Source organism: Pteropus medius, unplaced genomic scaffold, assembly GCF_902729225.1.
Source record: "Pteropus medius unplaced genomic scaffold, Ma_sr-lr_union100, whole genome shotgun sequence".
NCBI lineage: Eukaryota > Metazoa > Chordata > Mammalia > Chiroptera > Pteropodidae > Pteropus > Pteropus medius.
In genome coordinates, this window is record NW_024345481.1 from 3532067 (window position 1) to 3545727 (window position 13661).

The following is a 13661-nucleotide window of genomic DNA, read 5'->3' on the forward strand; positions in this document are numbered from 1 at the left end:
GCCCTCTGTTTTGGGTTGAACTGTGTTCCCCCACAGAAGTCGCATGTTGATGTCCTAGCCCCCTAACAATTCAGAATGTGATTTTATTTGGAAATAGGGTCTTTGTAGATGTAGTTAAGTATGACGAAGTCATAATGGAGTAGAATGGGCCCCTAATCTAATATGACCAGCGTCCTTTTAAAAAGGGAACATCGGGAAGCAGACAGGGAGAGAATATCATGTGAACATAAAGACAGAGACCAGGGTGATGCATCTATAAGCCAAAGAGCACCAAAAATTGTCAGTAAACCACCAGAAGCAAGGTATAATGGTTAATTTTATATATCAACTTGGTTGTGCCACCATGCCTAGATATTTGGTCAAAGATTATTCCGGTGTTTCTTTGAAGGTGTTGATTGAATGAGGTTAACATTTAAATCAGTGGACTTTGATTAAAGCAGATTGCCCTCTGTAAGTCAGGTGGGCCCCATCAATCTGATGAAGGCCTTAGAACAAAAATGACCTTCTCCAACAAGAAGGACTTCTGCATGTAGACTGCCTTTGGACTCAAAATTCTACTCTTCCGTGGGTCTCCACCTACTGGCCTATCCCATCAGATTTGAGACTTGCCAAGCCTCCACAATTGCGTGAGCCAATTACTTACAATCAATCTCTCTCTCTTTCAGGTAATGATGATGATAGATAGATAGATAGATAGATAGATAGACAGACAGACAGACAGACAGACAGACAGACAGGGTGATACATAGATAGACAGATAGGTAGACAGACAGATATCTTCTCAGTTCTGTTTCTCTAGAGATCCCTCATCAATATACTAGGGGAGAGATCTTGAACAGTTTCTCCCTCACAGACCTTAGAAGGAACCAACAAACCCTGATCCCAGACTTCCAGCTTCTCAAACTGTGAGACAATAAATGTCTGTTGTGTAAGCAGCCCAATTTGTGGTATTTTGTTACCTGGCCCAAGCTGACTAATACACCATCCAAATGCCACGGGAGCCTCTCCCTCTCATGAGAGAGAGTACAGGTCTTGTGTGGCATCTACTTTGCATTCCTCATACTCTGTTTTCCGTTGCATATAAAAAATTAGTCTCTATTTGGAAATCTTCATAATGCTATCAAGAAATACAATACCATGTGAGGGTAGAGAGACTTATATCCATCCTTGTAGAAATGGTTATTGAAAGTCAACAGTATCCTTTAGAGAAATGACAAAGAAAGACACCAGAAACTGTAGCAACGCTGACAGCCTCAGCCCCTCAGAGGACCTGACGGGCAGACGACAGCTACAAGGGAGTTGGGTGTCTGTTTCTCTTTTACTCGTCTCGAATTCTGATTTTTTCCCCTTTCCTATGTTTACTTAACATTGCAGTGGATATTTAGGCAAAACAAACAAACAGACAAAAAACCCACCTTTTTTATGTTGACAATTTTTGTTTCTTAAATGTTAAGGAGCTGGTAATAACTAAGAAACTAAAATAATGCTGAACATTTTTAATCTTTGTGTTATTCAATTATAATGTTAGGTTTAGTATCTTAAATACAACTATTTTATGCTCAAATTAAAAGTTTCTTCTGTTGTTAGTCCAAGTGACTAGACCTGCAAAAGACCCTTACAAATATAAAATCCTTTATTTAAATCAAAAATTTATAATTAGAAAATGGGTTTCCCCATAGCGTTAAAATACTCAAAATTCCACGTCTTTAATTAAATATCTTATTTCCCCCCATGTGACATAGGGGACAGCCAGGACTCTCCTCCCTCGGTTCCGGACTCACTGGGAAGTCCCACCTTAGCATGTGCTGCTAAGAGCTCAGTATTCGGTTCTGGCTTCCACAGTTACCCCTATAGTTATCCCTTGGATACTGCGCATCCTTTCACTGCTCTATTATCTCTCGGTCTTCAGCACTAACCTCTCTCTAGAGCCCTATTCCCCTTTCCAGGTATCTCCTGAGTATTTCCATCCCAGATATCCACTGAGGGGTCAGCCAAGGCTCAGCCCGCCAACCCGGAGGGAAGCTGGAGCCTGGAATTTATTTGACCGAGGCCCAACGTCGGACAGCTGGGGCTCTTCGCCCGGGGAGGAAGCCAGCCCGCTTATAAGCCGCAGACGAGAGCAGTCCAGGCAGGCATCTGGCACAGGATAGGAGGGGCCTGAAGAAAAGGCGGGCCAGTGTAGTCCATCTACATTGTCATAGTCATAACAATGACTACACTGATACTCATAAAAATGTTACACCACCCCTCGTTCCCTTTGCTGCTTTTCCTTCTGAGATTCTTTCTTAAGGGGTGTTGGGCCTTGGTCACTAAAACTTCTCTTTTTAAAGATCGTGTTAGTCCCAGAGGCGCAAAGCCCAGCTGCGGAGGAAGGAAGTCAGCCACCGGGCTCCTCCCTGGCACCTCATTGCTGTTAACGGCTACACCCTTCTCCAGAAGAGCTAACAGGGAGCGTGCCAACAGTACCCGTACCCAGTGGGTGCTGAGGAAATGCTGGCGATTAAACTGTTATCTGGCGTTAGAACCACATACATATAATTTCTTTCCATATATACGTGGAATTGGTCACTGGGTCCTGCATGCTCTTCATTCAAAACGCCTCTTACACTTATGTACCAAAATATCTACCCATGAGATGATGTGATGCCTAGGACTGTACTCAATATAACACCAGCGGGAGATGTGGGTGGGTGTAGGGATGAGTGGACTGACCAAGGGTTGATGGTTTCTGGAGCTGGATAAGGGGTACATGGGAGTTCATTTTACCAGTCTTCTACTTTTGAATTTTGAAATTCTCCGTAATAGAAATTAAAATAATGACAAAATTATCTCTCACAGTGATTCTTTCCTTTCCTCCACTGTACAGACATTTAAATACGCAGAAAGATACTTAATGAGCAGCAACACTGAGGAGCATGCTCCCTGGGGAAGATTGGCCTGTCACACAAGAGGACCACGGTGGCATGTTCCCTCAGTGCATCTGCATGTGTCCTTTGTGGCCACCCACCTGGCAGGCTCAGGAACTGATTTGTCGCCACCTTAATTGTACCTCTGCAGCAGAGGGACAGAATCTCGTGAACCAGACTCAGGAGAGTGACAGCTCTTTTGGATGCCAATCTCTTCTCCTGTAATAGAACCTGAAACTGCTGAAGGCTTGGGACACTTGAGCCCTTTCGCTAGTGGCTTCTCTCCCTCTAGGTGAGCTAATGGAGTGCTCTGAGCTTGGAATCAGAGCCCTGGGAGCTCACCATGCTCAGCAGTGAACTTGCTCCAGCTGATGTCAGGGAAACACAGCTTACACTGTTTCGTTGTTGTGTTCTTGCTAACACCATTCCTTGTACCTTGAAAAATAGAAATTTTAACTCTGTTTCAAATTCCATTCTTTTCAAATTCTTTTTTTTTTTTTAAGTTTCCTGATTATGCCAATCACAGATGACAATTATCTCGGGCTAATACATAATAATCACAGGGCAGGTGTCATGAATGTACAACCTGGACACTTACATGGGACCCCATGCTCAAGGGGCCACACATGCGGTCTAGTGCTCAACTATGTTGCTCTTGAAATTCTTTTTTTCCCAATGAAAGAATGCCCACACATTTGTTAATAGTTCTATAGACTGCAACAACATCACACAGCCATTCACAAAAAATCAATATTTTGTGCATTTATCTTTCACATAATTTCCTGTAAATTTAAGATTATCTTAACCATCTTAATCTTTCCCCATGTTTGACCTACTGGTTAATGTTTCTTGAATCACTCTTTTTACTTGACTTGCTTGAAATTGATAATCTTATTATTCCATTGACTCCTCTATAAACTTGTTATTATAATTATACATAAAACTTTGTGTAGTTACACTAATGATTAAATCATGAACACTTTATTTAATATGTCTAATAAAATAATTACTTTTCTCACATCCCCCAATGCTAACATCTTAGAATACTTTTAATTCTGGTATTACCCTTCCCAACTTATATTATTCTCGTCATACATTTTAATTCTACATATATTTTAATCTCCACGAGACATTTCTAGTATTGCTTTATCGAACAATATTCACTTGTATTTATCTATATATTATCTTTTTTCTTACTCTTCATTCCTTCCTGAATTCTCAGTTTTAAACCTGAGATTACTTTCCTTTGGATTTCATAACTCACTCCGGTATTTTTTCTAATTCAGGCTGCTAACAATAAAATGTCCTAGCTTAAGCTTTTCTTAAGAAATCTTTATTTGGGGGCAGTATCGCTGCTGGGTATAAAATCTTATTTTCACAGGTGAGTTCTTCATCATTTTAAAAGTGGTATTCTATTGATGCCTATCTTATCTACTTGATGTTGAGACCTTTGCTGTCAGCCTTTTTCTTGCTTATTTGGCGTCTGTATTCTCTAAAATCTTTCTCATTATCTACCATTTTTAGGCCATACTGTAGTTCATTATTGTTTCCTGTGTATTACTTTGCTTAGGGGATGTCGAGTTAATTGGATTTGTGGATTGATTCTTTCACCAATTTGGAAAACCCTTGCATACTTTCACTTCCAATGTTAAATCCTCTTCACATTCTCTCCATGTCCCTTTTAAGCACATCGCACTTGGCTCTTAACTCTGTTCTGAATTTTCCAATGTTGTTCCCCCTGTGCTTTTGTTGGGACATTTGCTCTTTATTTAGCTTTATTTTTAATTTTTCTAGTTTTATTGAGGTATAATTGACAACTAAAAATTATTTATAGCTAGGGTGTACAATGTGATGATTTGATATATGTATACATTGTGAAATGATTACCGTAATCAAGTTAATTAACACATCCATCACCTTACGTAATTACCATTTTTGTGTGTGTGTGGTGAGAATACTTAAAATTTACTCTCTTAGAAAATTATTAACTATGGCTAATAATAATAATAATTATTAACTATAGTTACTCAGCTGTACATTAGATCTTCAGAACTTATTTCTCTTATATCTGAAAGCTTGTATCTTTTGACCCTATAACCCACCCTCTGGCCCCTGGCAACCACCATTCTATTCTATTCTATTCTATTCTATTCTATTCTATTCTATTCTATCCTATGGCTCTATGAGCTCAACTTTTTTAGATTCCACATGTAAGAGACATATAGTATTTGTCTTTCTGTGTCTGGCTTATTCACTTAGCATAATGTCCTCCAAGTTCATCCATGATGTCACAAATGACAGAACTTCCTTCTTTTTCTTGGCTGAATAATATTCCATAGTATTGCATTTTCTTTATCCATTCAACTGTCAAAGGAAATTTAGATTGTTTTCACATCTTGGCTATTTTGAATAATGCTGCAATGAACATGGAAGTGCGAATATCTCTTCAAGGTAGTGATTTTATTACTTCTGGATATATAATCAGAAGTAAGATTCCTGGTATTTCTTTTTTTAATATTTGAGGACATTCCATACCATTTTCCATAATGGCTGTACCAATTAACATCCCCACCAGCAGTGAACATGGGTTCCCTTTTCTCCAAACCCTCACCAACTGTTGTTATCTCTTATCTTTTTGATAATACCCATCCTAACAGGTATGAGGTGACATCTCATTGTGGTTTTGATTTGAATTTTTCTGATGATTAGCAACATCGAATGAACACCTTTTCATATACCTGTTGACTATTTCTATGTCTTCTTTAGAAAAATAATGTCTATTTTTATCCCTTGCTCATTTGTCGATCAGATTATTTAACTTTTTGCTATTGAATTGTACGAGTTTCTTCATGTTGGATATTAACCTCTTATCAGATATGTGGTTTACAAATATTTTCTCCCATTCCATAGGCGGCCATTTTATTTTATTAATGGTTTCCTTTATTGCACAGAGCTTTTTATTTTGATGTATTCCCACTTGTTTATTTTTGCTTTTATTGCCTTTGGTGTCATATCCAAAACATCACTGCGAAGACCAATGTCAAGGAGCTATTCCTTATGCTTTCTTCTAGAAGTTTTATGGTTTCTGGTCTTACATTTAAGTCTTTAACCCATTTTGAGTTAATTTTTACGGCATAAAACAAGGGTCTAATTTCATTGTTTTGAAATTCTTAATCAGTTTTGAACATTTTCATTTTGCTCTGAGACCTGCAAATTATGTAGTTGGACTGTGCCCACTGATAAAAGGTCTCGGATCCCTGTTTTAATTGGTGGGCTCAGAGCATAGGTATCTGATTTCCAACCATGTTGCAAAATTATTCACTTCCCCTTCTTTCCAATTCTATCTACTGAATATTTATCAGACTAGTTTTTTGCAAGAGACCAATAGTTCCTTAATCCTTCTCCCCCCAAAACATTTTCAAAAGGACATGCTAAATTCATCTCTAATTGTCACATTCTAGTGGGTGACATTTGCAGCAAGGGATGATTGCGAGATGCATCAGCCTTGGGGCAAGGTGCTGGGGTTTGAGGTCTGCGCAATGTGGTTTGACTGATTCCCCTGAGCTGTTCTGCTTTTTTGCAGCTTTTCTCCTTTCCTTACATCTGAGACCACAGGTGTTTTTCCCAGTGGTTCTCATGGCAATAGCATGAGAGTTTTGTAGCCAGGAAGATCAGAGAACATTTGTTTAGTAAGAGTGAATAGCCAGCCAGGACTGTCTTAGAGCCTCTGCTATGGTCACAGGACGGATGTCTATTTTCCTTATGCTATTTCACATTCTAGGGTAGCACAAAATGCATTTTTCATGACCTTGTGCTCATATACCATAGCTCTTTGCACATTATAGCCTCTCAATAAATGTTTTGTGAATGAAATAAAGAGTGGCCAATAGACCAAACTAGCCCTAATAAGAGCCACTGCTTCTTGAACATCTGGCATGTGTCAAGCACTGGACCAGGGCTCCAATGACCTAAAAACCGCCCCATGAGAACCACACCTTCACTTTACAAATATTGACATGGACAGGTAACTGGTAGAAAGTGACTATTTATAAGAATCATATGTGTTTCTGAACAGTTATTTAATACTTAAAAAATTAAGCTTGGAATTTCTCTATTTCTAAAGTATAACATTAAACTTCTTATGTATTTTGAAACTAATGCAGGGCTTGTGTTTATACGAGTAGCGAATTTCTATGCCTTTGTTTATTTAAAAGAATATTTTGCATTTTGATCTTTCCTGACTGAATCAAAGGTTAATTGATCTTAAGCAGAAAAATTGCTGAGGTGCTTGTGAAAAATCTAAGAAACTAGAGCAGAGATGCTGGACACATCGGAAAAGATATTAAATTTCTCAAGCAACTGAAACAAAATACAATGAGGACGAGGAAAGAGAAGAATGACTTAAAAGGAAAAGAAGAAAGAAGTGAACAGGAATGAACATAGACAGACACTGGATGTGAATTTTTTTAAAGTTTTAATCTTTGTGGGACAGCATATCAGCAAATTTGCTACAGATCCAAGAACGGCATTAAGAAATTGGCACCCGACTGAAGCCCACTAAGTAGACAGTTATTGATAACGGTTAAGATCTGTTAGGACAACATGCCACTCTAGCTAAAGATGTTCTTGCTAAATCTTCCAGACAAGCCTCAGGGCAGGATCAGTGTAAATGAGAAAACTGAGAATCAAGATTAAACAGCTTGTGCAAATTCACACCGGGGTTAGCAGCAGAAATGAGTTTCAAGCCGAGGACTGTCCCGCCTGCTCACCGTTCAGCCCTCAGTGGTGGGTGGCCTTTCTGAGCAAAGGCTTATGGGAGAACAGGACTGCAAAGGGACAGAGGCTGTAATTCGTAGTGCCCAGCAATAAATCATGGTAGCAGCAGCGAACATCCTGCACTCGTGGTCAGGAAGCGTTGTCATTAGAATTGCTTTCCACGAAGAAGGAGTAGTGTATGTTCGTGTGCGCTATCATGTTAGATAAGGCTTTCAGCTTTAAAAGTCACTCTCCATAGCCCGTGACTTGAGCAATGACACGTGAGCTAGCAAAATGTCCTTTGCTACCCAACTAGTCCTATTCTCCATATTATTCACTCTTTATTTACTTCTTTGCACCCAATCACTGTCTATAAATATGTTTCTGAGAACTCACATCAGAGTCTGTCCATGATGGGTCAGAGAAGCAAAGCAATGCCCTGGGGTAAAGCTTAAAAGGTCATTGGAGATCCTGAAGGCTGAGAGCCAGCTAGTTAGCTAGTCTTAGCATTCCTGCCCGGATCTTAGCATCCTACCCCAGCTTTCCTTCTGGGGATCAGGACTACCCAAATCAAGCAAAAGGCCAGGATAGATCCAAGAGCAAACCGTCCTCGTTGCAGCCTAACTCTGCCTGCCAACGTCACCCCTGCCATCTATGCGGCCTCACCAATCTCCAGCCCCTTCCTGCCATTACCTATGTCCCTTCCTGCCTGCTCAGATCCTAGCAATCAGTTTCCAGCTAAATCTCTAGTTTTAGACACCATTTCTCATTATTATACATGGATCGTGTCTCCCCGACAAAGGAGAGAGAGAAGTGACTTGATCTGCTAAAAACAGATCAAGAACTCCTGTCCTGAACTGTGCTAGGAGCCAAAACTAAAGCCAACCAATTAGCCAACCAACCAAAACAAACAAAAACCATCTACTTTTATACGTATCATAGGCTGGCTTAATATCGAGAGACAGCCTTCTATAAAATAACCTTTCCCATTTCTCCAAAACCCTTGCCCTGCTTGAATTTTCATCAGAGCACTTAACTAAAGCCCCTGACATGTCATATGAATAATTGTTGTTTATTTCCTTCTCCCACCCACGATAGGTTTTAAGTTCTGAGGGAACAGGGACTTTTTTCTCCAACATCTGCAACGGTGCCCGGTATAAGGTAAGGACTCAATACACTTACTGTGTTTGGAAAGGCAACGATCACACCCCTTTCTGCTGTTTATTTTCAAGGCCACCCCCGAGGTTCACTTTAACCTCATTTAACTCATAAAGTGAGAAAAAATAAACCCTTGTGCCAGAGCCAGGCTGCCTCTGGGGACCTGTCCTATTCCCCACTGTCCCCATTTTCCAACACGTATAGTGGACAAGCGTCACACGTTTTCATCTCATTCTGTATTATTTTTCATAGTTTCATATTTCCACATTAGTCTTACGGTAATTAACCTAGCAGTTAGTTGGGATCTGAGCTCTTAGAACATAAAGACAATCTAATGTTGACGAGAGAAAGAAACAGGAAGAATTATAACTAATATTTCTCGAGTGCTTTTTATGTACAAAACATAATGCTACCTCCTTTGAGCTCATCATCTACCTTAACCCACACGACGAACCGTGAGATTTATTGTTATTCCCGTTTTGCAGTTCAGGAAACTGAGAATGAAGAAGTGATGTACCTACTATGGTCACATGGGTTATAAATAACAGGATCCAGCTTTGTCAACAGGAAAGTCTGTACTCCTACGGAAGAAAGGAGGGGAAAGGAGAGAGCGAAATGGGTGAGGACTATATTTGTGTTTTGCTGAATCATTATTGCTGTATCTAAGAAACTTAAGTTTTTAAAAGACGAATTTTAAAAACTTATTTTAATGCAAAAAAAATGAGTTTGGGGCTAGAGAGTTTCTGAGTTACAACAATGAAGTTGTTATTAATTTCTGCAGTTAAAAGTGCTTCGGCTTTATAAGTGTATAGTCATAATACCTAACCATTAGGGAACAAACCCAGGGCAAGAGTTAATGGCCATTTTTGTCGTCGGTAAGCGTGCCATTAGAACAGGCTTCCTAGGACTCCTTATTATTCCCTCTTCCTGGCATGATAAAAAGAGTGCAAAACCCAAACCAAACAGCTCTGTCGCTCAGGCTACAGCTCTTTTTTCTTCTAAAAGTGCTCTCTAGTTGTAACCAAAAGCGGTCTGCGAATGCAAGTCAAATTTCTCATCTAATCAATGTGTTCTCACTAATGGGAGTAACGAAACTCAGGCTGGAAAGGAAATAACTGACATTGGCCTGTGCCAGGTTCAATGCCAGGGTTCTCAGTTCTGAGGACAGCCCACCTAAGGTGTCACCTCTGAGGGAGCCTGGCAAAGGATAGAGGTGGATGGGAGGGAAGAGAGAGGTGTGAATGGTGGTCAGATGGAAGCAGAAGAGGAAGCCACCTGCTTCCTAACTTAGCTCAGAGCTTTTCATGATTATTCTGAGTGAAGTCAACTTTCTAGTTTAGGAGGAGCCACTGTTCCCCTGGGTGGCTGGACGTCATAAGATGTGATGAAAGTATGTCATGCTTCTTCTGTTCTTCTAGTGTGGGTGGGTGGCTCCTAGCACAGTTCAGGACAGGATTTCTTGACCTGTTTTTAGCAGTGATGTTACTTGTCCAACCAAAAGTCCATGTGCCCAACACTTCAAAAAGCCAAAACTCAAAATGTCGGAGTTTGGAGTAAGGAAAGTTTATTGATCGAGAAGGTGCCATTTGAGAAGATGGAAGTTCTCATCCTCAAATCCATCTTAACAAAGTACAGAGTTCAGGCTTCTTTTATGTCAGGGGAAGGGAAAATGGGAGGGGCAAGAAGTGATTGACCACGGCAGACATCTGGCCACCAGCGGGGGTCCAAGGAAGACAGGAAATCTCTAAATTTCTTTGTTCTAGGTCCATTGTTGACCCCTGTGGATCTGAGTCCAGTCCTGGGGCTCCTGCAAATCTCTGATAAACTATCATTATTTTTGTACACATCTCCCCCAGGCACCTTCCAGCAGGAGGTTGTTCTTTCAAAAACTCGAGCAGCAAGCAGAATTCCTCTGACGATTCACCTGTCTATATAGCAGGAGCTATTAGTCCGAAGGCCAAGGGAACAATGCAGGCTGGAATAAGGCGAAGTCGGAGACTGGAGCATTTCACTATTACATCGAGTGTCTTACCTAAAATATTTTTAGTTTGAAAATGACATGTTTTAGAGACCCGTGATAAGAGAAGCGGGCTCTTTTCCCTGCTTTGGCCTAATTCGTGGCCATGAGTAAGTCATTTAACTGTCCCGGTCTTGTTTCTACACCTATAAATGATGGGATTGGCGTTTCATTATTCCATGTGCTTGTCCATTACATCCAGACAAACAAATGCCAATCGATAACTTAAGAGACATGCGCTTCAATGATAAGTCCCACTAAAGAGTATCTAAAGGGTATCTAAGAGAATCTAAAGAGTACTATCTCAGACATAATTAAAATTCTTCTCTATTGCATTTTAATAAGGAATTGAACACTACATCTTCAGTAACTAAATTTAGCAGTTTTATTTTCACATTCACCAGTCAAAATCATAGAGGATCAATACTTGCGAGTATTAAAAAAAAAACGAGATATTGAGTTTTGCAGAAAACTTGCAAAAACTTGCAGAAAACTTGTATTGTGCAATGTTTTAATGTAGGTAATGACAGAGACAGTGGTTTCCAAATGTTCCACAGAGTCCTATGAGTTGCTTGAAAGTAGACTCAGGCAAATGCTATATTTGGAACCCCTGTCGTTTATTTATTCATTCATTTCATGATGAATTAATGGGGGCTTACTCTGAGCTAGGTGTTACGGGGGCTGAAAAAATACTATTCCTCCCACCTTCTATGATCTTCTATGATCTTCTAGTTGGGCTAATTATCAAATTAATAGAGACAGTTAACGGAAGAAAATGTATAAAGTTTATTACGGACGTACTTGCCTGGGATGTCTTAAGATATGAGATCTCTCAGGCAGGCAGAGGGAGGGTCAAAGGTTCTTTCCTAGACTTTTGTTTCTTAATAACTATCTTAAAATCAATAATCCCAAAAGGCACATTTCTGGGGGGACAGAACTCCGGTCTTCTTCAGTGGTACTATGAGCAGGTGGGAGACAGGGGCACAAAGCCTCTGCTCCCTAATTTACAGTTGGATGGGGTAAGCAGGCACTTAGTCATTCTAATGAGCTATAAACTGAGATAAATTTCCAAAGGCAAGGAAAGCAATTCTATGAGAATGTATATTCATAGAACTTGACTGAGACTGGGGGCAGGGAAGATGTCTCTGAGGAACTGTAACTGCTGTGACACTTCAGGAGAGCTCTGAAGGTTGAGTGGGAGGTTAGCTGGTGTGTGGGTGTGGCGGGGGAAAGTAAATGGTTGGTGGATGGGGAATATTTCAAAGAAACAACATAAGCAATGTAATTTGCAAGTCCCAGTGAAATAAAATGAAAATGCGAGGTCCTTTGTTTAAAACTACTAAGAATTTAAAGCTGGTGAGAGGGAAGCATTAAAGCAAGTGTGGGGTCCATCTAGACTGCACAGGTCACAACACCCAGGAAGCCGCTCCTGGGCCTCTTCTTGGAGCAGGGTATGAAGCTCAGGAGTGGGGAGGAGGTTGAGAGCCAGGTGTGGTGGAAGCAGAGCTCTGGGAAGGTGGTAGTAGGTGGAGCTGGAGATCAGGCTCAGTTGAGGATTAAGTTAGTGACTGCACTTCTGGGCTCTATAAAACGCCATGATGTTTTTATTATCTCAATAATATAGGTAGTGATTTCCCCTTTATCTAATGTTTATATTGGTTTGCGTTGGTCATCATGAGTTTGGTGTCTCCATGGTTACTTCTCAAAATGAAACCATGACTACAGAAATTGTTCAAATAGGAAAAGCTTGGACTCTGGTCTTCTTGCCTTCTTGGTGCCACGTGCCCAAGACGATGAGCTGTCCAGAATTTGTCAATTGAGCATGCGGGAAGGCACAGGTCACAGGAGCGACCCTGGCTTTGTACTTCCTATCAAAATATGAATTGTTGAACTGCAGCATAGAGCTAAACCCAGCTTTCAAATTTAAAAGAGTATGAAAAATTAATTACTTAAAGTATTAGTCGAGTTCAAATCATGGCTTTTCCACGTACTAGTGTGTGCTCTTAGTCAAGATTTTTATTTAATTATTAAAACGTAAACTCATTTTTAAAAATAAAGCAGTAAATACACTTTCAAAAATTCTGACAATGGCATGTGATGAATCTTCAGGAATTTTTTAGACATATACAAGGTATTTTCATATTTTTTACACAAATGGATTGTACTATACATAATGTTCTTTTCACCTTTATTAATACCTCTTAAAATATAACCATTTTCTTATAGGCTTCCTATAATTTTATATGTATGGATATGCAATAGTGAAACAGACCTATTAAGAAACATAGATTGCTTTCTATTTGGGGTTAGTACAGAGCGATGCTTTGCTGAACAATTTTGCTCTCTTGTACAAATCTGGCAGGAGGATACAGTCTCAGAAGTAGAGCTGCTGGGTCCCAGGTTATGGGCATTTTCAATTTTGGTTAAGTATTACGAAATCAGCCAAGTTATTTAAGAGAGGCTTGATTTCTTGATGTCTGTAAACAGTGGACAATGACTTTCTCAAAGGCTTATTAGGGTTAAATGCGATTAAGGCATGTAAAAGCCTAAGCTATAGCGAGTAGGCATTCAATGAATGTTAATCTCTAGCTTTCCTTTTAGACAACTATTTGAATATTATGATGACTATAGCTTTAACCGTGAACTCGGCAAACACAAAAATTTACAGAAAAATTTGTGACACCATTTCCATTTTAAACTCCATTGTTGAATGTTACTCGTGAAATCTCTGGAGGTCAAATAGAGTATTTTCGAGAGCACACAACCCTGACATTAACTCTAAATACTACAAAATTGACTTGATTTGATAGTTTCCTACACACACA

The 13661-nt window shown here is 39.8% G+C and overlaps 1 long non-coding RNA gene across 1 annotated transcript in view; it reads right to left on the reverse strand.

Annotated features, from left to right (window-relative positions):
• LOC120611423 (uncharacterized) overlaps window positions 1–13661 on the reverse strand; it is a 31223-nt gene that overhangs the window by 17064 nt on the left and 498 nt on the right. The window lies entirely within an intron of this gene.